General features: G+C 47.8%; 17 non-coding genes across 17 annotated transcripts; all 17 read right to left on the bottom strand.

Moving 5' to 3' along the window:
- Window positions 1–214: 214 nt before the first annotated feature.
- Window positions 215–287, bottom strand: trnaf-gaa (transfer RNA phenylalanine (anticodon GAA)). The gene has a single exon. It is a non-coding gene; the product is annotated as a tRNA-Phe (tRNA).
- Window positions 288–1,043: 756 nt separating this feature from the next.
- trnaf-gaa (transfer RNA phenylalanine (anticodon GAA)) lies at window positions 1,044–1,116 on the bottom strand. Its single transcript has one exon. It is a non-coding gene; the product is annotated as a tRNA-Phe (tRNA).
- A 1,576-nt stretch (window positions 1,117–2,692) lies between these two features.
- Window positions 2,693–2,765, bottom strand: trnaf-gaa (transfer RNA phenylalanine (anticodon GAA)). The gene has a single exon. It is a non-coding gene; the product is annotated as a tRNA-Phe (tRNA).
- Window positions 2,766–3,521: 756 nt separating this feature from the next.
- trnaf-gaa (transfer RNA phenylalanine (anticodon GAA)) lies at window positions 3,522–3,594 on the bottom strand. The gene has a single exon. It is a non-coding gene; the product is annotated as a tRNA-Phe (tRNA).
- A 756-nt stretch (window positions 3,595–4,350) lies between these two features.
- On the bottom strand, window positions 4,351–4,423 carry trnaf-gaa (transfer RNA phenylalanine (anticodon GAA)). The gene has a single exon. It is a non-coding gene; the product is annotated as a tRNA-Phe (tRNA).
- Window positions 4,424–6,530: 2,107 nt separating this feature from the next.
- trnas-aga (transfer RNA serine (anticodon AGA)) lies at window positions 6,531–6,612 on the bottom strand. Its single transcript has one exon. It is a non-coding gene; the product is annotated as a tRNA-Ser (tRNA).
- A 916-nt stretch (window positions 6,613–7,528) lies between these two features.
- On the bottom strand, window positions 7,529–7,601 carry trnaf-gaa (transfer RNA phenylalanine (anticodon GAA)). Its single transcript has one exon. It is a non-coding gene; the product is annotated as a tRNA-Phe (tRNA).
- A 756-nt stretch (window positions 7,602–8,357) lies between these two features.
- On the bottom strand, window positions 8,358–8,430 carry trnaf-gaa (transfer RNA phenylalanine (anticodon GAA)). Its single transcript has one exon. It is a non-coding gene; the product is annotated as a tRNA-Phe (tRNA).
- Window positions 8,431–9,186: 756 nt separating this feature from the next.
- Window positions 9,187–9,259, bottom strand: trnaf-gaa (transfer RNA phenylalanine (anticodon GAA)). Its single transcript has one exon. It is a non-coding gene; the product is annotated as a tRNA-Phe (tRNA).
- A 2,107-nt stretch (window positions 9,260–11,366) lies between these two features.
- Window positions 11,367–11,448, bottom strand: trnas-aga (transfer RNA serine (anticodon AGA)). Its single transcript has one exon. It is a non-coding gene; the product is annotated as a tRNA-Ser (tRNA).
- Window positions 11,449–13,632: 2,184 nt separating this feature from the next.
- On the bottom strand, window positions 13,633–13,714 carry trnas-aga (transfer RNA serine (anticodon AGA)). Its single transcript has one exon. It is a non-coding gene; the product is annotated as a tRNA-Ser (tRNA).
- Window positions 13,715–14,631: 917 nt separating this feature from the next.
- On the bottom strand, window positions 14,632–14,704 carry trnaf-gaa (transfer RNA phenylalanine (anticodon GAA)). The gene has a single exon. It is a non-coding gene; the product is annotated as a tRNA-Phe (tRNA).
- Window positions 14,705–16,719: 2,015 nt separating this feature from the next.
- Window positions 16,720–16,801, bottom strand: trnas-aga (transfer RNA serine (anticodon AGA)). The gene has a single exon. It is a non-coding gene; the product is annotated as a tRNA-Ser (tRNA).
- Window positions 16,802–17,717: 916 nt separating this feature from the next.
- Window positions 17,718–17,790, bottom strand: trnaf-gaa (transfer RNA phenylalanine (anticodon GAA)). The gene has a single exon. It is a non-coding gene; the product is annotated as a tRNA-Phe (tRNA).
- A 756-nt stretch (window positions 17,791–18,546) lies between these two features.
- On the bottom strand, window positions 18,547–18,619 carry trnaf-gaa (transfer RNA phenylalanine (anticodon GAA)). The gene has a single exon. It is a non-coding gene; the product is annotated as a tRNA-Phe (tRNA).
- Window positions 18,620–19,375: 756 nt separating this feature from the next.
- trnaf-gaa (transfer RNA phenylalanine (anticodon GAA)) lies at window positions 19,376–19,448 on the bottom strand. Its single transcript has one exon. It is a non-coding gene; the product is annotated as a tRNA-Phe (tRNA).
- Window positions 19,449–21,555: 2,107 nt separating this feature from the next.
- On the bottom strand, window positions 21,556–21,637 carry trnas-aga (transfer RNA serine (anticodon AGA)). Its single transcript has one exon. It is a non-coding gene; the product is annotated as a tRNA-Ser (tRNA).
- Window positions 21,638–23,076: the final 1,439 nt, after the last annotated feature.

The following is a 23,076-nucleotide window of genomic DNA, read 5'->3' as shown; positions in this document are numbered from 1 at the left end:
TCTCAGAAGGCACTGCTTGAAATCCCACAGCTGGCATTTTCCTGGTCATGTCCATTGTCCTCGATGTGGCAGCAAAGGACTGTCAGATTGTACAACACAGCTGAGCCCTTCAAAAAGAAGTCAGTGCTCATGAAAGTCGGAGTTCATGTGAGAAGGTCCTTTCAGCAAAGGCCTTCTCAGACTATTAGCCAAGTCAGGACGTAAAGAGGGACTGTGCTGAAACCCGGGATTGAACCAGGGACCTTTAGATCTTCAGTCTAACGCTCTCCCAACTGAGCTATTTCAGCGGCGAAGGTGGTTCTCTCCTTTTTCGAGTGCAGGCAATTTCACCTAGATCTCTATTGTAACAGGCGTCCTTATACCATGACTGAAAAGGATTTAATTGATTCCCTGACATGTTTTTGGTCTGATGACTTCCCATGGATCGCCACCATCAGTGATGTCTTGACACCAAGAGTGCCCCCAAAACTGTACGTTGTCAGCAGTATTTGATGCACGGGGAAACCCCAATGGATTAGTTCATCGCCTTAACCACTCATCCACAGCAACTTGTAACAGAGCTGGTCTAGTGTTCCGCGACCAGGACAAAAACCACATTGGACCTCTTGTAGCAGAGGTTCGACCAACAGTTGTACCCTTCTCTCCAGCACCCTGGAATAGACTTTCCCAGGGAGGCTGATGAGTGTGTTGCTTTGTCCAGCTCCTTTTGAGTGTCCTCCATTGTCAGCGAACCTCACAAGGTCACAGTTTTTTCCTGAACAGGGCACCACTTTAGGTTGTGTGGATGATTGGTCTTCAGCGCCAGATTAAGACTCTTTTCTCTCAGAAGGCACTTCTTGAAATCCCACAGCTGGCATTTTCCTGGTCATGTCCATTGTCCTCGATGGGAATGATGTGGCAGCAAAGGACTGTCAGATTGTACAACACAGCTGAGCCCTTCAAAAAGAAGTCAGTGCTCATGAAAGTCGGAGTTCATGTGAGAAGGTCCTTTCAGCAAAGGCCTTCTCAGACTATTTGCCAAGTCAGGATGTAAAGAGGGACTGTGCTGAAACCCGGAATTGAACCAGGGACCTTTAGATCTTCAGTCTAACGCTCTCCCAACTGAGCTATTTCAGCTGCGAAGGTGGTTCTCTGCTTTTTCTAGTGCAGGCAATTTCACCTAGAGCTCTATTGTAACAGGCGTCCTTACACCATGACTGAAAAGGATTTAATGGATTCCCTGACATGTTTTTGGTCTGATGACTTCCCATGGATCGCCACCATCAGTGATGTCTTGACACCAAGAGTGCCCCCAAAACTGTACGTTGTCGGCAGTATTTGATGCACGGGGAAACCCCAATGGATTAGTTCATCGCCTTAACCACTCATCCACAACAACTTGTAACAGAGCTGGTCTAGTGTTCCGCGACCAGGACAAAAACCACATTGGACCTCTTGTAGCAGAGGTTCGACCAACAGTTGTACCCTTCTCTCCAGCACCCTGGAATAGACTTTCCCAGGGAGGCTGAGGAGTGTGTTGCTTTGTCCAGCTCCTTTTGAGTGTCCTCCATTGTCAGCGAACCTCACAAGGTCACAGTATTTTCCTGAACAGGGCACCACTTTAGGTTGTGTGGATGATTGGTCTTCAGCGCCAGATTAAGACTCTTTTCTCTCAGAAGGCACTGCTTGAAATCCCACAGCTGGCATTTTCCTGGTCATGTCCATTGTCCTCGATGGGAATGATGTGGCAGCAAAGGACTGTCAGATTGTACAACACAGCTGAGCCCTTCAAAAAGAAGTCAGTGCTCATGAAAGTCGGAGTTCATGTGAGAAGGTCCTTTCAGCAAAGGCCTTCTCAGACTATTTGCCAAGTCAGGATGTAAAGAGGGACTGTGCTGAAACCCGGGATTGAACCAGGGACCTTTATATCTTCAGTCTAACACTCTCCCAACTGAGCTATTTCAGCTGCAAAGGTGGTTCTCTGCTTTTTCCAGTGCAGGCAATTTCACCTAGATCTCTATTGTAACAGGCGTCCTTATACCATGACTGAAAAGGATTTAATTGATTCCCTGACATGTTTTTGGTCTGATGACTTCCCATGGATCGCCACCATCAGTGATGTCTTGACACCAAGAGTGCCCCCAAAACTGTACGTTGTCGGCAGTATTTGATGCACGGGGAAACCCCAATGGATTAGTTCATCGCCTTAACCACTCATCCACAACAACTTGTAACAGAGCTGGTCTAGTGTTCCGCGACCAGGACAAAAACCACATTGGACCTCTTGTAGCAGAGGTTCGACCAACAGTTGTACCCTTCTCTCCAGCACCCTGGAATAGACTTTCCCAGGGAGGCTGAGGAGTGTGTTGCTTTGTCCAGCTCCTTTTGAGTGTCCTCCATTGTCAGCGAACCTCACAAGGTCACAGTTTTTTCCTGAACAGGGCACCACTTTAGGTTGTGTGGATGATTGGTCTTCAGCGCCAGATTAAGACTCTTTTCTCTCAGAAGGCACTGCTTGAAATCCCACAGCTGGCATTTTCCTGGTCATGTCCATTGTCCTCGATGTGGCAGCAAAGGACTGTCAGATTGTACAACACAGCTGAGCCCTTCAAAAAGAAGTCAGTGCTCATGAAAGTCGGAGTTCATGTGAGAAGGTCCTTTCAGCAAAGGCCTTCTCAGACTATTAGCCAAGTCAGGACGTAAAGAGGGACTGTGCTGAAACCCGGGATTGAACCAGGGACCTTTAGATCTTCAGTCTAACGCTCTCCCAACTGAGCTATTTCAGCGGCGAAGGTGGTTCTCTCCTTTTTCGAGTGCAGGCAATTTCACCTAGATCTCTATTGTAACAGGCGTCCTTATACCATGACTGAAAAGGATTTAATTGATTCCCTGACATGTTTTTGGTCTGATGACTTCCCATGGATCGCCACCATCAGTGATGTCTTGACACCAAGAGTGCCCCCAAAACTGTACGTTGTCGGCAGTATTTGATGCACGGGGAAACCCCAATGGATTAGTTCATCGCCTTAACCACTCATCCACAGCAACTTGTAACAGAGCTGGTCTAGTGTTCCGCGACCAGGACAAAAACCACATTGGACCTCTTGTAGCAGAGGTTCGACCAACAGTTGTACCCTTCTCTCCAGCACCCTGGAATAGACTTTCCCAGGGAGGCTGATGAGTGTGTTGCTTTGTCCAGCTCCTTTTGAGTGTCCTCCATTGTCAGCGAACCTCACAAGGTCACAGTTTTTTCCTGAACAGGGCACCACTTTCGGTTGTGTGGATGATTGGTCTTCAGCGCCAGATTAAGACTCTTTTCTCTCAGAAGGCACTTCTTGAAATCCCACAGCTGGCATTTTCCTGGTCATGTCCATTGTCCTCGATGGGAATGATGTGGCAGCAAAGGACTGTCAGATTGTACAACACAGCTGAGCCCTTCAAAAAGAAGTCAGTGCTCATGAAAGTCGGAGTTCATGTGAGAAGGTCCTTTCAGCAAAGGCCTTCTCAGACTATTTGCCAAGTCAGGATGTAAAGAGGGACTGTGCTGAAACCCGGAATTGAACCAGGGACCTTTAGATCTTCAGTCTAACGCTCTCCCAACTGAGCTATTTCAGCTGCGAAGGTGGTTCTCTGCTTTTTCTAGTGCAGGCAATTTCACCTAGAGCTCTATTGTAACAGGCGTCCTTACACCATGACTGAAAAGGATTTAATGGATTCCCTGACATGTTTTTGGTCTGATGACTTCCCATGGATCGCCACCATCAGTGATGTCTTGACACCAAGAGTGCCCCCAAAACTGTACGTTGTCGGCAGTATTTGATGCACGGGGAAACCCCAATGGATTAGTTCATCGCCTTAACCACTCATCCACAGCAACTTGTAACAGAGCTGGTCTAGTGTTCCGCGACCAGGACAAAAACCACATTGGACCTCTTGTAGCAGAGGTTCGACCAACAGTTGTACCCTTCTCTCCAGCACCCTGGAATAGACTTTCCCAGGGAGGCTGATGAGTGTGTTGCTTTGTCCAGCTCCTTTTGAGTGTCCTCCATTGTCAGCGAACCTCACAAGGTCACAGTTTTTTCCTGAACAGGGCACCACTTTAGGTTGTGTGGATGATTGGTCTTCAGCGCCAGATTAAGACTCTTTTCTCTCAGAAGGCACTTCTTGAAATCCCACAGCTGGCATTTTCCTGGTCATGTCCATTGTCCTCGATGGGAATGATTTGGCAGCAAAGGACTGTCAGATTGTACAACACAGCTGAGCCCTTCAAAAAGAAGTCAGTGCTCATGAAAGTCGGAGTTCATGTGAGAAGGTCCTTTCAGCAAAGGCCTTCTCAGACTATTTGCCAAGTCAGGATGTAAAGAGGGACTGTGCTGAAACCCGGAATTGAACCAGGGACCTTTAGATCTTCAGTCTAACGCTCTCCCAACTGAGCTATTTCAGCTGCAAAGGTGGTTCTCTGCTTTTTCTAGTGCAGGCAATTTCACCTAGAGCTCTATTGTAACAGGCGTCCTTACACCATGACTGAAAAGGATTTAATGGATTCCCTGACATGTTTTTGGTCTGATGACTTCCCATGGATCGCCACCATCAGTGATGTCTTGACACCAAGAGTGCCCCCAAAACTGTACGTTGTCGGCAGTATTTGATGCACGGGGAAACCCCAATGGATTAGTTCATCGCCTTAACCACTCATCCACAACAACTTGTAACAGAGCTGGTCTAGTGTTCCGCGACCAGGACAAAAACCACATTGGACCTCTTGTAGCAGAGGTTCGACCAACAGTTGTACCCTTCTCTCCAGCACCCTGGAATAGACTTTCCCAGGGAGGCTGAGGAGTGTGTTGCTTTGTCCAGCTCCTTTTGAGTGTCCTCCATTGTCAGCGAACCTCACAAGGTCACAGTATTTTCCTGAACAGGGCACCACTTTAGGTTGTGTGGATGATTGGTCTTCAGCGCCAGATTAAGACTCTTTTCTCTCAGAAGGCACTGCTTGAAATCCCACAGCTGGCATTTTCCTGGTCATGTCCATTGTCCTCGATGGGAATGATGTGGCAGCAAAGGACTGTCAGATTGTACAACACAGCTGAGCCCTTCAAAAAGAAGTCAGTGCTCATGAAAGTCGGAGTTCATGTGAGAAGGTCCTTTCAGCAAAGGCCTTCTCAGACTATTTGCCAAGTCAGGATGTAAAGAGGTACTGTGCTGAAACCCGGGATTGAACCAGGGACCTTTATATCTTCAGTCTAACACTCTCCCAACTGAGCTATTTCAGCTGCAAAGGTGGTTCTCTGCTTTTTCCAGTGCAGGCAATTTCACCTAGATCTCTATTGTAACAGGCGTCCTTACACCATGACTGAAAAGGATTTAATTGATTCCCTGACATGTTTTTGGTCTGATGACTTCCCATGGATCGCCACCATCAGTGATGTCTTGACACCAAGAGTGCCCCCAAAACTGTACGTTGTCGGCAGTATTTGATGCACGGGGAAACCCCAATGGATTAGTTCATCGCCTTAACCACTCATCCACAACAACTTGTAACAGAGCTGGTCTAGTGTTCCGCGACCAGGACAAAAACCACATTGGACCTCTTGTAGCAGAGGTTCGACCAACTGTTGTACCCTTCTCTCCAGCACCCTGGAATAGACTTTCCCAGGGAGGCTGAGGAGTGTGTTGCTTTGTCCGGCTCCTTTTGAGTGTCCGCTGTTGTCAGCGAACAGTTTTTTTCCTGATCAGGGCACCACTTTAGGTTGTGTGGATGATTGGTCTTCAGCGCCAGATTAAGACTCTTTTCTCTCAGAAGGCACTGCTTGAAATCCCACAGCTGACATTTTCCTGGTCATGTCCATTGTCTTCGACTGGAATGATGTGGCAGCAAAGGACTGTCAGATTGTACAACACAGCTGAGCCCTTCAAGAAGAAGTCAGTGCTCATGAGAGTCAGAGTTCATGTGAGAAGGTCCTTTCAGCAAAGGCCAGGATTTGAACTTGTGAGTGGTATTGCAGCTCACGGTTTTGGGTGATCTCACATGAATTCCCATGAATCCCCTGACATGTTTTTGGTCTGATGACTTCCCCTGGGAAAGTCTATTCCAGGGTGCTGGGATCTCACATGAATTCCCATGAATCCCCTGACACGTTTTTGGTCTGATGACTTCCCATGGATCGCCACCATCAGTGATGTCTTGACACCAAGAGTGCCCCCAAAACTGTACGTTGTCGGCAGGATTTGATGTGCGGGGAAACCCCAATGGATTAGTTCATCGAGTCCTTTCAGCAAAGGCCTTCTCAAACTATTTGCCAAGTCAGGACGTAAAGAGGGACTGTGCTGAAACCCGGGACCTTTAGATCTTCAGTCTAATGCTCTCCCAACTGAGCTATTTCAGCTGCGAAGGTGGTTCTCTGCTTTTTCCATCTCTATTGTAACAGGTGTCCTTACACCATGACTGAAAAGGATTTAATTGATTCCCTGACATGTTTTTGGTCTGAGGATTTGCCATGGATCGCCACCGTCAGTGAAGTCTTGGCACCACGAGTGGCCCCAAAACTGCACGTTGTCGGCAGGATTTGAACCTGCGCGGGGAACCCCCAATGGATTTCTAGTCCACCGCCTTAACCACTCGGCCACAACAACTTGCAAAGAACCGTACCGATTATACCGTTATTTTTCAGTTGAAATGCAAGGGACCTTCAGTCAGCAACCATGAAATCCAGGCAATTTCCTAACCACTCGGCCACAACAAATTGTCACAGATGCAGAACCTCACAGATTCTGCCGTTGTATATCAGTCGAAATGCAATAGAAAGTGTTTGCCAATTTTATGAGCAACCATGAGACTTGACAACTTGTGAGTGGTATTGCAGCTCACGGTTTTGGGGGATCTCACATGAATTCCCATGAATCCCCTGACACGTTTTCGGTCTGATGACTCCCCATGCATCGCCACCATCAGTGATGTCTTGACACCAAGAGTGCCCCCAAAACTGTATGTTGTCGGCAGTATTTGATGCACGGGGAAACCCCAATGGATTAGTTCATCGCCTTAACCACTCATCCACAACAACTTGTAACAGAGCTGGTCTAGTGTTCCGCGACCAGGACAAAAACCACATTGGACCTCTTGTAGCAGAGGTTCGACCAACAGTTGTACCCTTCTCTCCAGCACCCTGGAATAGACTTTCCCAGGGAGGCTGAGGAGTGTGTTGCTTTGTCCAGCTCCTTTTGAGTGTCCTCCATTGTCAGCGAACCTCACAAGGTCACAGTTTTTTCCTGAACAGGGCACCACTTTAGGTTGTGTGGATGATTGGTCTTCAGCGCCAGATTAAGACTCTTTTCTCTCAGAAGGCACTGCTTGAAATCCCACAGCTGGCATTTTCCTGGTCATGTCCATTGTCCTCGATGTGGCAGCAAAGGACTGTCAGATTGTACAACACAGCTGAGCCCTTCAAAAAGAAGTCAGTGCTCATGAAAGTCGGAGTTCATGTGAGAAGGTCCTTTCAGCAAAGGCCTTCTCAGACTATTAGCCAAGTCAGGACGTAAAGAGGGACTGTGCTGAAACCCGGGATTGAACCAGGGACCTTTAGATCTTCAGTCTAACGCTCTCCCAACTGAGCTATTTCAGCGGCGAAGGTGGTTCTCTCCTTTTTCGAGTGCAGGCAATTTCACCTAGATCTCTATTGTAACAGGCGTCCTTATACCATGACTGAAAAGGATTTAATTGATTCCCTGACATGTTTTTGGTCTGATGACTTCCCATGGATCGCCACCATCAGTGATGTCTTGACACCAAGAGTGCCCCCAAAACTGTACGTTGTCGGCAGTATTTGATGCACGGGGAAACCCCAATGGATTAGTTCATCGCCTTAACCACTCATCCACAGCAACTTGTAACAGAGCTGGTCTAGTGTTCCGCGACCAGGACAAAAACCACATTGGACCTCTTGTAGCAGAGGTTCGACCAACAGTTGTACCCTTCTCTCCAGCACCCTGGAATAGACTTTCCCAGGGAGGCTGATGAGTGTGTTGCTTTGTCCAGCTCCTTTTGAGTGTCCTCCATTGTCAGCGAACCTCACAAGGTCACAGTTTTTTCCTGAACAGGGCACCACTTTAGGTTGTGTGGATGATTGGTCTTCAGCGCCAGATTAAGACTCTTTTCTCTCAGAAGGCACTTCTTGAAATCCCACAGCTGGCATTTTCCTGGTCATGTCCATTGTCCTCGATGGGAATGATGTGGCAGCAAAGGACTGTCAGATTGTACAACACAGCTGAGCCCTTCAAAAAGAAGTCAGTGCTCATGAAAGTCGGAGTTCATGTGAGAAGGTCCTTTCAGCAAAGGCCTTCTCAGACTATTTGCCAAGTCAGGATGTAAAGAGGGACTGTGCTGAAACCCGGAATTGAACCAGGGACCTTTAGATCTTCAGTCTAACGCTCTCCCAACTGAGCTATTTCAGCTGCGAAGGTGGTTCTCTGCTTTTTCTAGTGCAGGCAATTTCACCTAGAGCTCTATTGTAACAGGCGTCCTTACACCATGACTGAAAAGGATTTAATGGATTCCCTGACATGTTTTTGGTCTGATGACTTCCCATGGATCGCCACCATCAGTGATGTCTTGACACCAAGAGTGCCCCCAAAACTGTACGTTGTCGGCAGTATTTGATGCACGGGGAAACCCCAATGGATTAGTTCATCGCCTTAACCACTCATCCACAGCAACTTGTAACAGAGCTGGTCTAGTGTTCCGCGACCAGGACAAAAACCACATTGGACCTCTTGTAGCAGAGGTTCGACCAACAGTTGTACCCTTCTCTCCAGCACCCTGGAATAGACTTTCCCAGGGAGGCTGATGAGTGTGTTGCTTTGTCCAGCTCCTTTTGAGTGTCCTCCATTGTCAGCGAACCTCACAAGGTCACAGTTTTTTCCTGAACAGGGCACCACTTTAGGTTGTGTGGATGATTGGTCTTCAGCGCCAGATTAAGACTCTTTTCTCTCAGAAGGCACTTCTTGAAATCCCACAGCTGGCATTTTCCTGGTCATGTCCATTGTCCTCGATGGGAATGATTTGGCAGCAAAGGACTGTCAGATTGTACAACACAGCTGAGCCCTTCAAAAAGAAGTCAGTGCTCATGAAAGTCGGAGTTCATGTGAGAAGGTCCTTTCAGCAAAGGCCTTCTCAGACTATTTGCCAAGTCAGGATGTAAAGAGGGACTGTGCTGAAACCCGGAATTGAACCAGGGACCTTTAGATCTTCAGTCTAACGCTCTCCCAACTGAGCTATTTCAGCTGCGAAGGTGGTTCTCTGCTTTTTCTAGTGCAGGCAATTTCACCTAGAGCTCTATTGTAACAGGCGTCCTTACACCATGACTGAAAAGGATTTAATGGATTCCCTGACATGTTTTTGGTCTGATGACTTCCCATGGATCGCCACCATCAGTGATGTCTTGACACCAAGAGTGCCCCCAAAACTGTACGTTGTCGGCAGTATTTGATGCACGGGGAAACCCCAATGGATTAGTTCATCGCCTTAACCACTCATCCACAACAACTTGTAACAGAGCTGGTCTAGTGTTCCGCGACCAGGACAAAAACCACATTGGACCTCTTGTAGCAGAGGTTCGACCAACAGTTGTACCCTTCTCTCCAGCACCCTGGAATAGACTTTCCCAGGGAGGCTGAGGAGTGTGTTGCTTTGTCCAGCTCCTTTTGAGTGTCCTCCATTGTCAGCGAACCTCAGAAGGTCACAGTATTTTCCTGAACAGGGCACCACTTTAGGTTGTGTGGATGATTGGTCTTCAGCGCCAGATTAAGACTCTTTTCTCTCAGAAGGCACTGCTTGAAATCCCACAGCTGGCATTTTCCTGGTCATGTCCATTGTCCTCGATGGGAATGATGTGGCAGCAAAGGACTGTCAGATTGTACAACACAGCTGAGCCCTTCAAAAAGAAGTCAGTGCTCATGAAAGTCGGAGTTCATGTGAGAAGGTCCTTTCAGCAAAGGCCTTCTCAGACTATTTGCCAAGTCAGGATGTAAAGAGGGACTGTGCTGAAACCCGGGATTGAACCAGGGACCTTTATATCTTCAGTCTAACACTCTCCCAACTGAGCTATTTCAGCTGCAAAGGTGGTTCTCTGCTTTTTCCAGTGCAGGCAATTTCACCTAGATCTCTATTGTAACAGGCGTCCTTACACCATGACTGAAAAGGATTTAATTGATTCCCTGACATGTTTTTGGTCTGATGACTTCCCATGGATCGCCACCATCAGTGATGTCTTGACACCAAGAGTGCCCCCAAAACTGTACGTTGTCGGCAGTATTTGATGCACGGGGAAACCCCAATGGATTAGTTCATCGCCTTAACCACTCATCCACAACAACTTGTAACAGAGCTGGTCTAGTGTTCCGCGACCAGGACAAAAACCACATTGGACCTCTTGTAGCAGAGGTTCGACCAACTGTTGTACCCTTCTCTCCAGCACCCTGGAATAGACTTTCCCAGGGAGGCTGAGGAGTGTGTTGCTTTGTCCGGCTCCTTTTGAGTGTCCGCTGTTGTCAGCGAACAGTTTTTTTCCTGATCAGGGCACCACTTTAGGTTGTGTGGATGATTGGTCTTCAGCGCCAGATTAAGACTCTTTTCTCTCAGAAGGCACTGCTTGAAATCCCACAGCTGACATTTTCCTGGTCATGTCCATTGTCTTCGACTGGAATGATGTGGCAGCAAAGGACTGTCAGATTGTACAACACAGCTGAGCCCTTCAAGAAGAAGTCAGTGCTCATGAGAGTCAGAGTTCATGTGAGAAGGTCCTTTCAGCAAAGGCCAGGATTTGAACTTGTGAGTGGTATTGCAGCTCACGGTTTTGGGTGATCTCACATGAATTCCCATGAATCCCCTGACATGTTTTTGGTCTGATGACTTCCCCTGGGAAAGTCTATTCCAGGGTGCTGGGATCTCACATGAATTCCCATGAATCCCCTGACACGTTTTTGGTCTGATGACTTCCCATGGATCGCCACCATCAGTGATGTCTTGACACCAAGAGTGCCCCCAAAACTGTACGTTGTCGGCAGGATTTGATGTGCGGGGAAACCCCAATGGATTAGTTCATCGAGTCCTTTCAGCAAAGGCCTTCTCAAACTATTTGCCAAGTCAGGACGTAAAGAGGGACTGTGCTGAAACCCGGGACCTTTAGATCTTCAGTCTAATGCTCTCCCAACTGAGCTATTTCAGCTGCGAAGGTGGTTCTCTGCTTTTTCCATCTCTATTGTGACAGGTGTCCTTACACCATGACTGAAAAGGATTTAATTGATTCCCTGACATGTTTTTGGTCTGAGGATTTGCCATGGATCGCCACCGTCAGTGAAGTCTTGGCACCACGAGTGGCCCCAAAACTGCACGTTGTCGGCAGGATTTGAACCTGCGCGGGGAACCCCCAATGGATTTCTAGTCCACCGCCTTAACCACTCGGCCACAACAACTTGCAAAGAACCGTACCGATTATACCGTTATTTTTCAGTTGAAATGCAAGGGACCTTCAGTCAGCAACCATGAAATCCAGGCAATTTCCTAACCACTCGGCCACAACAAATTGTCACAGATGCAGAACCTCACAGATTCTGCCGTTGTATATCAGTCGAAATGCAATAGAAAGTGTTTGCCAATTTTATGAGCAACCATGAGACTTGACAACTTGTGAGTGGTATTGCAGCTCACGGTTTTGGGGGATCTCACATGAATTCCCATGAATCCCCTGACACGTTTTCGGTCTGATGACTCCCCATGCATCGCCACCATCAGTGATGTCTTGACACCAAGAGTGCCCCCAAAACTGTATGTTGTCGGCAGGATTTGATGCACGGGGAAACCCCAATGGATTAGTTCATCGCCTTAACCACTCAGCCACAACAACTTGTCACAGAACTGGTCTAGTGTTCCGCGACCAGGACAAAAACCACATTGGACCTCTTGTAGCAGAGGTTCGACCAACAGTTGTACCCTTCTCTCCAGCACCCTGGAATAGACTTTCCCAGGGAGGCTGAGGAGTGTGTTGCTTTGTCCAGCTCCTTTTGAGTGTCCTCCATTGTCAGCGAACCTCACAAGGTCACAGTTTTTTCCTGAACAGGGCACCACTTTAGGTTGTGTGGATGATTGGTCTTCAGCGCCAGATTAAGACTCTTTTCTCTCAGAAGGCACTGCTTGAAATCCCACAGCTGGCATTTTCCTGGTCATGTCCATTGTCCTCGATGGGAATGATGTGGCAGCAAAGGACTGTCAGATTGTACAACACAGCTGAGCCCTTCAAAAAGAAGTCAGTGCTCATGAAAGTCGGAGTTCATGTGAGAAGGTCCTTTCAGCAAAGGCCTTCTCAGACTATTTGCCAAGTCAGGATGTAAAGAGGGACTGTGCTGAAACCCGGGATTGAACCAGGGACCTTTATATCTTCAGTCTAACACTCTCTCAACTGAGCTATTTCAGCTGCAAAGGTGGTTCTCTGCTTTTTCCAGTGCAGGCAATTTCACCTAGATCTCTATTGTAACAGGCGTCCTTACACCATGACTGAAAAGGATTTAATTGATTCCCTGACATGTTTTTGGTCTGATGACTTCCCATGGATCGCCACCATCAGTGATGTCTTGACACCAAGAGTGCCCCCAAAACTGTACGTTGTCGGCAGTATTTGATGCACGGGGAAACCCCAATGGATTAGTTCATCGCCTTAACCACTGTTGTACCCTTCTCTCCAGCACCCTGGAATAGACTTTCCCAGGGAGGCTGAGGAGTGTGTTGCTTTGTCCGGCTCCTTTTGAGTGTCCGCTGTTGTCAGCGAACAGTTTTTTTCCTGATCAGGGCACCACTTTAGGTTGTGTGGATGATTGGTCTTCAGCGCCAGATTAAGACTCTTTTCTCTCAGAAGGCACTGCTTGAAATCCCACAGCTGACATTTTCCTGGTCATGTCCATTGTCTTCGACTGGAATGATGTGGCAGCAAAGGACTGTCAGATTGTACAACACAGCTGAGCCCTTCAAGAAGAAGTCAGTGCTCATGAGAGTCAGAGTTCATGTGAGAAGGTCCTTTCAGCAAAGGCCAGGATTTGAACTTGTGAGTGGTATTGCAGCTCACGGTTTTGGGTGATCTCACATGAATTCCCATGAATCCCCTGACATGTTTTTGGTCTGATGACTTCCCCTGGGAAAGTCTATTCCAGGGTGCTGGGATCTCACATGAATTCCCATGAATCCCCTGACACGTTTTTGGTCTGATGACTTCCCATGGATCGCCACCATCAGTGATGTCTTGACACCAAGAGTGCCCCCAAAACTGTACGTTGTCGGCAGGATTTGATGTGCGGGGAAACCCCAATGGATTAGTTCATCGAGTCCTTTCAGCAAAGGCCTTCTCAAACTATTTGCCAAGTCAGGACGTAAAGAGGGACTGTGCTGAAACCCGGGACCTTTAGATCTTCAGTCTAATGCTCTCCCAACTGAGCTATTTCAGCTGCGAAGGTGGTTCTCTGCTTTTTCCATCTCTATTGTAACAGGTGTCCTTACACCATGACTGAAAAGGATTTAATTGATTCCCTGACATGTTTTTGGTCTGAGGATTTGCCATGGATCGCCACCGTCAGTGAAGTCTTGGCACCACGAGTGGCCCCAAAACTGCACGTTGTCGGCAGGATTTGAACCTGCGCGGGGAACCCCCAATGGATTTCTAGTCCACCGCCTTAACCACTCGGCCACAACAACTTGCAAAGAACCGTACCGATTATACCGTTATTTTTCAGTTGAAATGCAAGGGACCTTCAGTCAGCAACCATGAAGATCCAGGCAATTTCCTAACCACTCGGCCACAACAAATTGTCACAGATGCAGAACCTCACAGATTCTGCCGTTGTATATCAGTCGAAATGCAATAGAAAGTGTTTGCCAATTTTATGAGCAACCATGAGACTTGACAACTTGTGAGTGGTATTGCAGCTCACGGTTTTGGGGGATCTCACATGAATTCCCATGAATCCCCTGACACGTTTTCGGTCTGATGACTCCCCATGCATCGCCACCATCAGTGATGTCTTGACACCAAGAGTGCCCCCAAAACTGTATGTTGTCGGCAGGATTTGATGCACGGGGAAACCCCAATGGATTAGTTCATCGCCTTAACCACTCAGCCACAACAACTTGTCACAGAACTGGTCTAGTGTTCCGCGACCAGGACAAAAACCACATTGGACCTCTTGTAGCAGAGGTTCGACCAACAGTTGTACCCTTCTCTCCAGCACCCTGGAATAGACTTTCCCAGGGAGGCTGAGGAGTGTGTTGCTTTGTCCAGCTCCTTTTGAGTGTCCTCCATTGTCAGCGAACCTCACAAGGTCACAGTTTTTTCCTGAACAGGGCACCACTTTAGGTTGTGTGGATGATTGGTCTTCAGCGCCAGATTAAGACTCTTTTCTCTCAGAAGGCACTGCTTGAAATCCCACAGCTGGCATTTTCCTGGTCATGTCCATTGTCCTCGATGTGGCAGCAAAGGACTGTCAGATTGTACAACACAGCTGAGCCCTTCAAAAAGAAGTCAGTGCTCATGAAAGTCGGAGTTCATGTGAGAAGGTCCTTTCAGCAAAGGCCTTCTCAGACTATTAGCCAAGTCAGGACGTAAAGAGGGACTGTGCTGAAACCCGGGATTGAACCAGGGACCTTTAGATCTTCAGTCTAACGCTCTCCCAACTGAGCTATTTCAGCTGCGAAGGTGGTTCTCTCCTTTTTCGAGTGCAGGCAATTTCACCTAGATCTCTATTGTAACAGGCGTCCTTATACCATGACTGAAAAGGATTTAATTGATTCCCTGACATGTTTTTGGTCTGATGACTTCCCATGGATCGCCACCATCAGTGATGTCTTGACACCAAGAGTGCCCCCAAAACTGTACGTTGTCGGCAGTATTTGATGCACGGGGAAACCCCAATGGATTAGTTCATCGCCTTAACCACTCATCCACAGCAACTTGTAACAGAGCTGGTCTAGTGTTCCGCGACCAGGACAAAAACCACATTGGACCTCTTGTAGCAGAGGTTCGACCAACAGTTGTACCCTTCTCTCCAGCACCCTGGAATAGACTTTCCCAGGGAGGCTGAGGAGTGTGTTGCTTTGTCCAGCTCCTTTTGAGTGTCCTCCATTGTCAGCGAACCTCACAAGGTCACAGTATTTTCCTGAACAGGGCACCACTTTAGGTTGTGTGGATGATTGGTCTTCAGCGCCAGATTAAGACTCTTTTCTCTCAGAAGGCACTGCTTGAAATCCCACAGCTGGCATTTTCCTGGTCATGTCCATTGTCCTCGATGGGAATGATGTGGCAGCAAAGGACTGTCAGATTGTACAACACAGCTGAGCCCTTCAAAAAGAAGTCAGTGCTCATGAAAGTCGGAGTTCATGTGAGAAGGTCCTTTCAGCAAAGGCCTTCTCAGACTATTTGCCAAGTCAGGATGTAAAGAGGGACTGTGCTGAAACCCGGGATTGAACCAGGGACCTTTATATCTTCAGTCTAACACTCTCCCAACTGAGCTATTTCAGCTGCAAAGGTGGTTCTCTGCTTTTTCCAGTGCAGGCAATTTCACCTAGATCTCTATTGTAACAGGCGTCCTTACACCATGACTGAAAAGGATTTAATTGATTCCCTGACATGTTTTTGGTCTGATGACTTCCCATGGATCGCCACCATCAGTGATGTCTTGACACCAAGAGTGCCCCCAAAACTGTACGTTGTCGGCAGTATTTGATGCACGGGGAAACCCCAATGGATTAGTTCATCGCCTTAACCACTGTTGTACCCTTCTCTCCAGCACCCTGGAATAGACTTTCCCAGGGAGGCTGAGGAGTGTGTTGCTTTGTCCGGCTCCTTTTGAGTGTCCGCTGTTGTCAGCGAACAGTTTTTTTCCTGATCAGGGCACCACTTTAGGTTGTGTGGATGATTGGTCTTCAGCGCCAGATTAAGACTCTTTTCTCTCAGAAGGCACTGCTTGAAATCCCACAGCTGACATTTTCCTGGTCATGTCCATTGTCTTCGACTGGAATGATGTGGCAGCAAAGGACTGTCAGATTGTACAACACAGCTGAGCCCTTCAAGAAGAAGTCAGTGCTCATGAGAGTCAGAGTTCATGTGAGAAGGTCCTTTCAGCAAAGGCCAGGATTTGAACTTGTGAGTGGTATTGCAGCTCACGGTTTTGGGTGATCTCACATGAATTCCCATGAATCCCCTGACATGTTTTTGGTCTGATGACTTCCCCTGGGAAAGTCTATTCCAGGGTGCTGGGATCTCACATGAATTCCCATGAATCCCCTGACACGTTTTTGGTCTGATGACTTCCCATGGATCGCCACCATCAGTGATGTCTTGACACCAAGAGTGCCCCCAAAACTGTACGTTGTCGGCAGGATTTGATGTGCGGGGAAACCCCAATGGATTAGTTCATCGAGTCCTTTCAGCAAAGGCCTTCTCAAACTATTTGCCAAGTCAGGACGTAAAGAGGGACTGTGCTGAAACCCGGGACCTTTAGATCTTCAGTCTAATGCTCTCCCAACTGAGCTATTTCAGCTGCGAAGGTGGTTCTCTGCTTTTTCCATCTCTATTGTAACAGGTGTCCTTACACCATGACTGAAAAGGATTTAATTGATTCCCTGACATGTTTTTGGTCTGAGGATTTGCCATGGATCGCCACCGTCAGTGAAGTCTTGGCACCACGAGTGGCCCCAAAACTGCACGTTGTCGGCAGGATTTGAACCTGCGCGGGGAACCCCCAATGGATTTCTAGTCCACCGCCTTAACCACTCGGCCACAACAACTTGCAAAGAACCGTACCGATTATACCGTTATTTTTCAGTTGAAATGCAAGGGACCTTCAGTCAGCAACCATGAAATCCAGGCAATTTCCTAACCACTCGGCCACAACAAATTGTCACAGATGCAGAACCTCACAGATTCTGCCGTTGTATATCAGTCGAAATGCAATAGAAAGTGTTTGCCAATTTTATGAGCAACCATGAGACTTGACAACTTGTGAGTGGTATTGCAGCTCACGGTTTTGGGGGATCTCACATGAATTCCCATGAATCCCCTGACACGTTTTCGGTCTGATGACTCCCCATGCATCGCCACCATCAGTGATGTCTTGACACCAAGAGTGCCCCCAAAACTGTATGTTGTCGGCAGTATTTGATGCACGGGGAAACCCCAATGGATTAGTTCATCGCCTTAACCACTCATCCACAACAACTTGTAACAGAGCTGGTCTAGTGTTCCGCGACCAGGACAAAAACCACATTGGACCTCTTGTAGCAGAGGTTCGACCAACAGTTGTACCCTTCTCTCCAGCACCCTGGAATAGACTTTCCCAGGGAGGCTGAGGAGTGTGTTGCTTTGTCCAGCTCCTTTTGAGTGTCCTCCATTGTCAGCGAACCTCACAAGGTCACAGTTTTTTCCTGAACAGGGCACCACTTTAGGTTGTGTGGATGATTGGTCTTCAGCGCCAGATTAAGACTCTTTTCTCTCAGAAGGCACTGCTTGAAATCCCACAGCTGGCATTTTCCTGGTCATGTCCATTGTCCTCGATGTGGCAGCAAAGGACTGTCAGATTGTACAACACAGCTGAGCCCTTCAAAAAGAAGTCAGTGCTCATGAAAGTCGGAGTTCATGTGAGAAGGTCCTTTCAGCAAAGGCCTTCTCAGACTATTAGCCAAGTCAGGACGTAAAGAGGGACTGTGCTGAAACCCGGGATTGAACCAGGGACCTTTAGATCTTCAGTCTAACGCTCTCCCAACTGAGCTATTTCAGCGGCGAAGGTGGTTCTCTCCTTTTTCGAGTGCAGGCAATTTCACCTAGATCTCTATTGTAACAGGCGTCCTTATACCATGACTGAAAAGGATTTAATTGATTCCCTGACATGTTTTTGGTCTGATGACTTCCCATGGATCGCCACCATCAGTGATGTCTTGACACCAAGAGTGCCCCCAAAACTGTACGTTGTCGGCAGTATTTGATGCACGGGGAAACCCCAATGGATTAGTTCATCGCCTTAACCACTCATCCACAGCAACTTGTAACAGAGCTGGTCTAGTGTTCCGCGACCAGGACAAAAACCACATTGGACCTCTTGTAGCAGAGGTTCGACCAACAGTTGTACCCTTCTCTCCAGCACCCTGGAATAGACTTTCCCAGGGAGGCTGATGAGTGTGTTGCTTTGTCCAGCTCCTTTTGAGTGTCCTCCATTGTCAGCGAACCTCACAAGGTCACAGTTTTTTCCTGAACAGGGCACCACTTTAGGTTGTGTGGATGATTGGTCTTCAGCGCCAGATTAAGACTCTTTTCTCTCAGAAGGCACTTCTTGAAATCCCACAGCTGGCATTTTCCTGGTCATGTCCATTGTCCTCGATGGGAATGATGTGGCAGCAAAGGACTGTCAGATTGTACAACACAGCTGAGCCCTTCAAAAAGAAGTCAGTGCTCATGAAAGTCGGAGTTCATGTGAGAAGGTCCTTTCAGCAAAGGCCTTCTCAGACTATTTGCCAAGTCAGGATGTAAAGAGGGACTGTGCTGAAACCCGGAATTGAACCAGGGACCTTTAGATCTTCAGTCTAACGCTCTCCCAACTGAGCTATTTCAGCTGCGAAGGTGGTTCTCTGCTTTTTCTAGTGCAGGCAATTTCACCTAGAGCTCTATTGTAACAGGCGTCCTTACACCATGACTGAAAAGGATTTAATGGATTCCCTGACATGTTTTTGGTCTGATGACTTCCCATGGATCGCCACCATCAGTGATGTCTTGACACCAAGAGTGCCCCCAAAACTGTACGTTGTCGGCAGTATTTGATGCACGGGGAAACCCCAATGGATTAGTTCATCGCCTTAACCACTCATCCACAGCAACTTGTAACAGAGCTGGTCTAGTGTTCCGCGACCAGGACAAAAACCACATTGGACCTCTTGTAGCAGAGGTTCGACCAACAGTTGTACCCTTCTCTCCAGCACCCTGGAATAGACTTTCCCAGGGAGGCTGATGAGTGTGTTGCTTTGTCCAGCTCCTTTTGAGTGTCCTCCATTGTCAGCGAACCTCACAAGGTCACAGTTTTTTCCTGAACAGGGCACCACTTTAGGTTGTGTGGATGATTGGTCTTCAGCGCCAGATTAAGACTCTTTTCTCTCAGAAGGCACTTCTTGAAATCCCACAGCTGGCATTTTCCTGGTCATGTCCATTGTCCTCGATGGGAATGATTTGGCAGCAAAGGACTGTCAGATTGTACAACACAGCTGAGCCCTTCAAAAAGAAGTCAGTGCTCATGAAAGTCGGAGTTCATGTGAGAAGGTCCTTTCAGCAAAGGCCTTCTCAGACTATTTGCCAAGTCAGGATGTAAAGAGGGACTGTGCTGAAACCCGGAATTGAACCAGGGACCTTTAGATCTTCAGTCTAACGCTCTCCCAACTGAGCTATTTCAGCTGCGAAGGTGGTTCTCTGCTTTTTCTAGTGCAGGCAATTTCACCTAGAGCTCTATTGTAACAGGCGTCCTTACACCATGACTGAAAAGGATTTAATGGATTCCCTGACATGTTTTTGGTCTGATGACTTCCCATGGATCGCCACCATCAGTGATGTCTTGACACCAAGAGTGCCCCCAAAACTGTACGTTGTCGGCAGTATTTGATGCACGGGGAAACCCCAATGGATTAGTTCATCGCCTTAACCACTCATCCACAACAACTTGTAACAGAGCTGGTCTAGTGTTCCGCGACCAGGACAAAAACCACATTGGACCTCTTGTAGCAGAGGTTCGACCAACAGTTGTACCCTTCTCTCCAGCACCCTGGAATAGACTTTCCCAGGGAGGCTGAGGAGTGTGTTGCTTTGTCCAGCTCCTTTTGAGTGTCCTCCATTGTCAGCGAACCTCACAAGGTCACAGTATTTTCCTGAACAGGGCACCACTTTAGGTTGTGTGGATGATTGGTCTTCAGCGCCAGATTAAGACTCTTTTCTCTCAGAAGGCACTGCTTGAAATCCCACAGCTGGCATTTTCCTGGTCATGTCCATTGTCCTCGATGGGAATGATGTGGCAGCAAAGGACTGTCAGATTGTACAACACAGCTGAGCCCTTCAAAAAGAAGTCAGTGCTCATGAAAGTCGGAGTTCATGTGAGAAGGTCCTTTCAGCAAAGGCCTTCTCAGACTATTTGCCAAGTCAGGATGTAAAGAGGGACTGTGCTGAAACCCGGGATTGAACCAGGGACCTTTATATCTTCAGTCTAACACTCTCCCAACTGAGCTATTTCAGCTGCAAAGGTGGTTCTCTGCTTTTTCCAGTGCAGGCAATTTCACCTAGATCTCTATTGTAACAGGCGTCCTTACACCATGACTGAAAAGGATTTAATTGATTCCCTGACATGTTTTTGGTCTGATGACTTCCCATGGATCGCCACCATCAGTGATGTCTTGACACCAAGAGTGCCCCCAAAACTGTACGTTGTCGGCAGTATTTGATGCACGGGGAAACCCCAATGGATTAGTTCATCGCCTTAACCACTCATCCACAACAACTTGTAACAGAGCTGGTCTAGTGTTCCGCGACCAGGACAAAAACCACATTGGACCTCTTGTAGCAGAGGTTCGACCAACTGTTGTACCCTTCTCTCCAGCACCCTGGAATAGACTTTCCCAGGGAGGCTGAGGAGTGTGTTGCTTTGTCCGGCTCCTTTTGAGTGTCCGCTGTTGTCAGCGAACAGTTTTTTTCCTGATCAGGGCACCACTTTAGGTTGTGTGGATGATTGGTCTTCAGCGCCAGATTAAGACTCTTTTCTCTCAGAAGGCACTGCTTGAAATCCCACAGCTGACATTTTCCTGGTCATGTCCATTGTCTTCGACTGGAATGATGTGGCAGCAAAGGACTGTCAGATTGTACAACACAGCTGAGCCCTTCAAGAAGAAGTCAGTGCTCATGAGAGTCAGAGTTCATGTGAGAAGGTCCTTTCAGCAAAGGCCAGGATTTGAACTTGTGAGTGGTATTGCAGCTCACGGTTTTGGGTGATCTCACATGAATTCCCATGAATCCCCTGACATGTTTTTGGTCTGATGACTTCCCCTGGGAAAGTCTATTCCAGGGTGCTGGGATCTCACATGAATTCCCATGAATCCCCTGACACGTTTTTGGTCTGATGACTTCCCATGGATCGCCACCATCAGTGATGTCTTGACACCAAGAGTGCCCCCAAAACTGTACGTTGTCGGCAGGATTTGATGTGCGGGGAAACCCCAATGGATTAGTTCATCGAGTCCTTTCAGCAAAGGCCTTCTCAAACTATTTGCCAAGTCAGGACGTAAAGAGGGACTGTGCTGAAACCCGGGACCTTTAGATCTTCAGTCTAATGCTCTCCCAACTGAGCTATTTCAGCTGCGAAGGTGGTTCTCTGCTTTTTCCATCTCTATTGTGACAGGTGTCCTTACACCATGACTGAAAAGGATTTAATTGATTCCCTGACATGTTTTTGGTCTGAGGATTTGCCATGGATCGCCACCGTCAGTGAAGTCTTGGCACCACGAGTGGCCCCAAAACTGCACGTTGTCGGCAGGATTTGAACCTGCGCGGGGAACCCCCAATGGATTTCTAGTCCACCGCCTTAACCACTCGGCCACAACAACTTGCAAAGAACCGTACCGATTATACCGTTATTTTTCAGTTGAAATGCAAGGGACCTTCAGTCAGCAACCATGAAATCCAGGCAATTTCCTAACCACTCGGCCACAACAAATTGTCACAGATGCAGAACCTCACAGATTCTGCCGTTGTATATCAGTCGAAATGCAATAGAAAGTGTTTGCCAATTTTATGAGCAACCATGAGACTTGACAACTTGTGAGTGGTATTGCAGCTCACGGTTTTGGGGGATCTCACATGAATTCCCATGAATCCCCTGACACGTTTTCGGTCTGATGACTCCCCATGCATCGCCACCATCAGTGATGTCTTGACACCAAGAGTGCCCCCAAAACTGTATGTTGTCGGCAGGATTTGATGCACGGGGAAACCCCAATGGATTAGTTCATCGCCTTAACCACTCAGCCACAACAACTTGTCACAGAACTGGTCTAGTGTTCCGCGACCAGGACAAAAACCACATTGGACCTCTTGTAGCAGAGGTTCGACCAACAGTTGTACCCTTCTCTCCAGCACCCTGGAATAGACTTTCCCAGGGAGGCTGAGGAGTGTGTTGCTTTGTCCAGCTCCTTTTGAGTGTCCTCCATTGTCAGCGAACCTCACAAGGTCACAGTTTTTTCCTGAACAGGGCACCACTTTAGGTTGTGTGGATGATTGGTCTTCAGCGCCAGATTAAGACTCTTTTCTCTCAGAAGGCACTGCTTGAAATCCCACAGCTGGCATTTTCCTGGTCATGTCCATTGTCCTCGATGGGAATGATGTGGCAGCAAAGGACTGTCAGATTGTACAACACAGCTGAGCCCTTCAAAAAGAAGTCAGTGCTCATGAAAGTCGGAGTTCATGTGAGAAGGTCCTTTCAGCAAAGGCCTTCTCAGACTATTTGCCAAGTCAGGATGTAAAGAGGGACTGTGCTGAAACCCGGGATTGAACCAGGGACCTTTATATCTTCAGTCTAACACTCTCTCAACTGAGCTATTTCAGCTGCAAAGGTGGTTCTCTGCTTTTTCCAGTGCAGGCAATTTCACCTAGATCTCTATTGTAACAGGCGTCCTTACACCATGACTGAAAAGGATTTAATTGATTCCCTGACATGTTTTTGGTCTGATGACTTCCCATGGATCGCCACCATCAGTGATGTCTTGACACCAAGAGTGCCCCCAAAACTGTACGTTGTCGGCAGTATTTGATGCACGGGGAAACCCCAATGGATTAGTTCATCGCCTTAACCACTGTTGTACCCTTCTCTCCAGCACCCTGGAATAGACTTTCCCAGGGAGGCTGAGGAGTGTGTTGCTTTGTCCGGCTCCTTTTGAGTGTCCGCTGTTGTCAGCGAACAGTTTTTTTCCTGATCAGGGCACCACTTTAGGTTGTGTGGATGATTGGTCTTCAGCGCCAGATTAAGACTCTTTTCTCTCAGAAGGCA

Source organism: Doryrhamphus excisus, linkage group LG11 (genome assembly GCF_037039965.1).
Source record: "Doryrhamphus excisus strain RoL-2023G ecotype Guam linkage group LG11, RoL_Dexc_Guam_v1.1, whole genome shotgun sequence".
Taxonomy (NCBI): domain Eukaryota; kingdom Metazoa; phylum Chordata; class Actinopteri; order Syngnathiformes; family Syngnathidae; genus Doryrhamphus; species Doryrhamphus excisus.
This window is presented reverse-complemented; position numbering and strand designations above follow the sequence as displayed.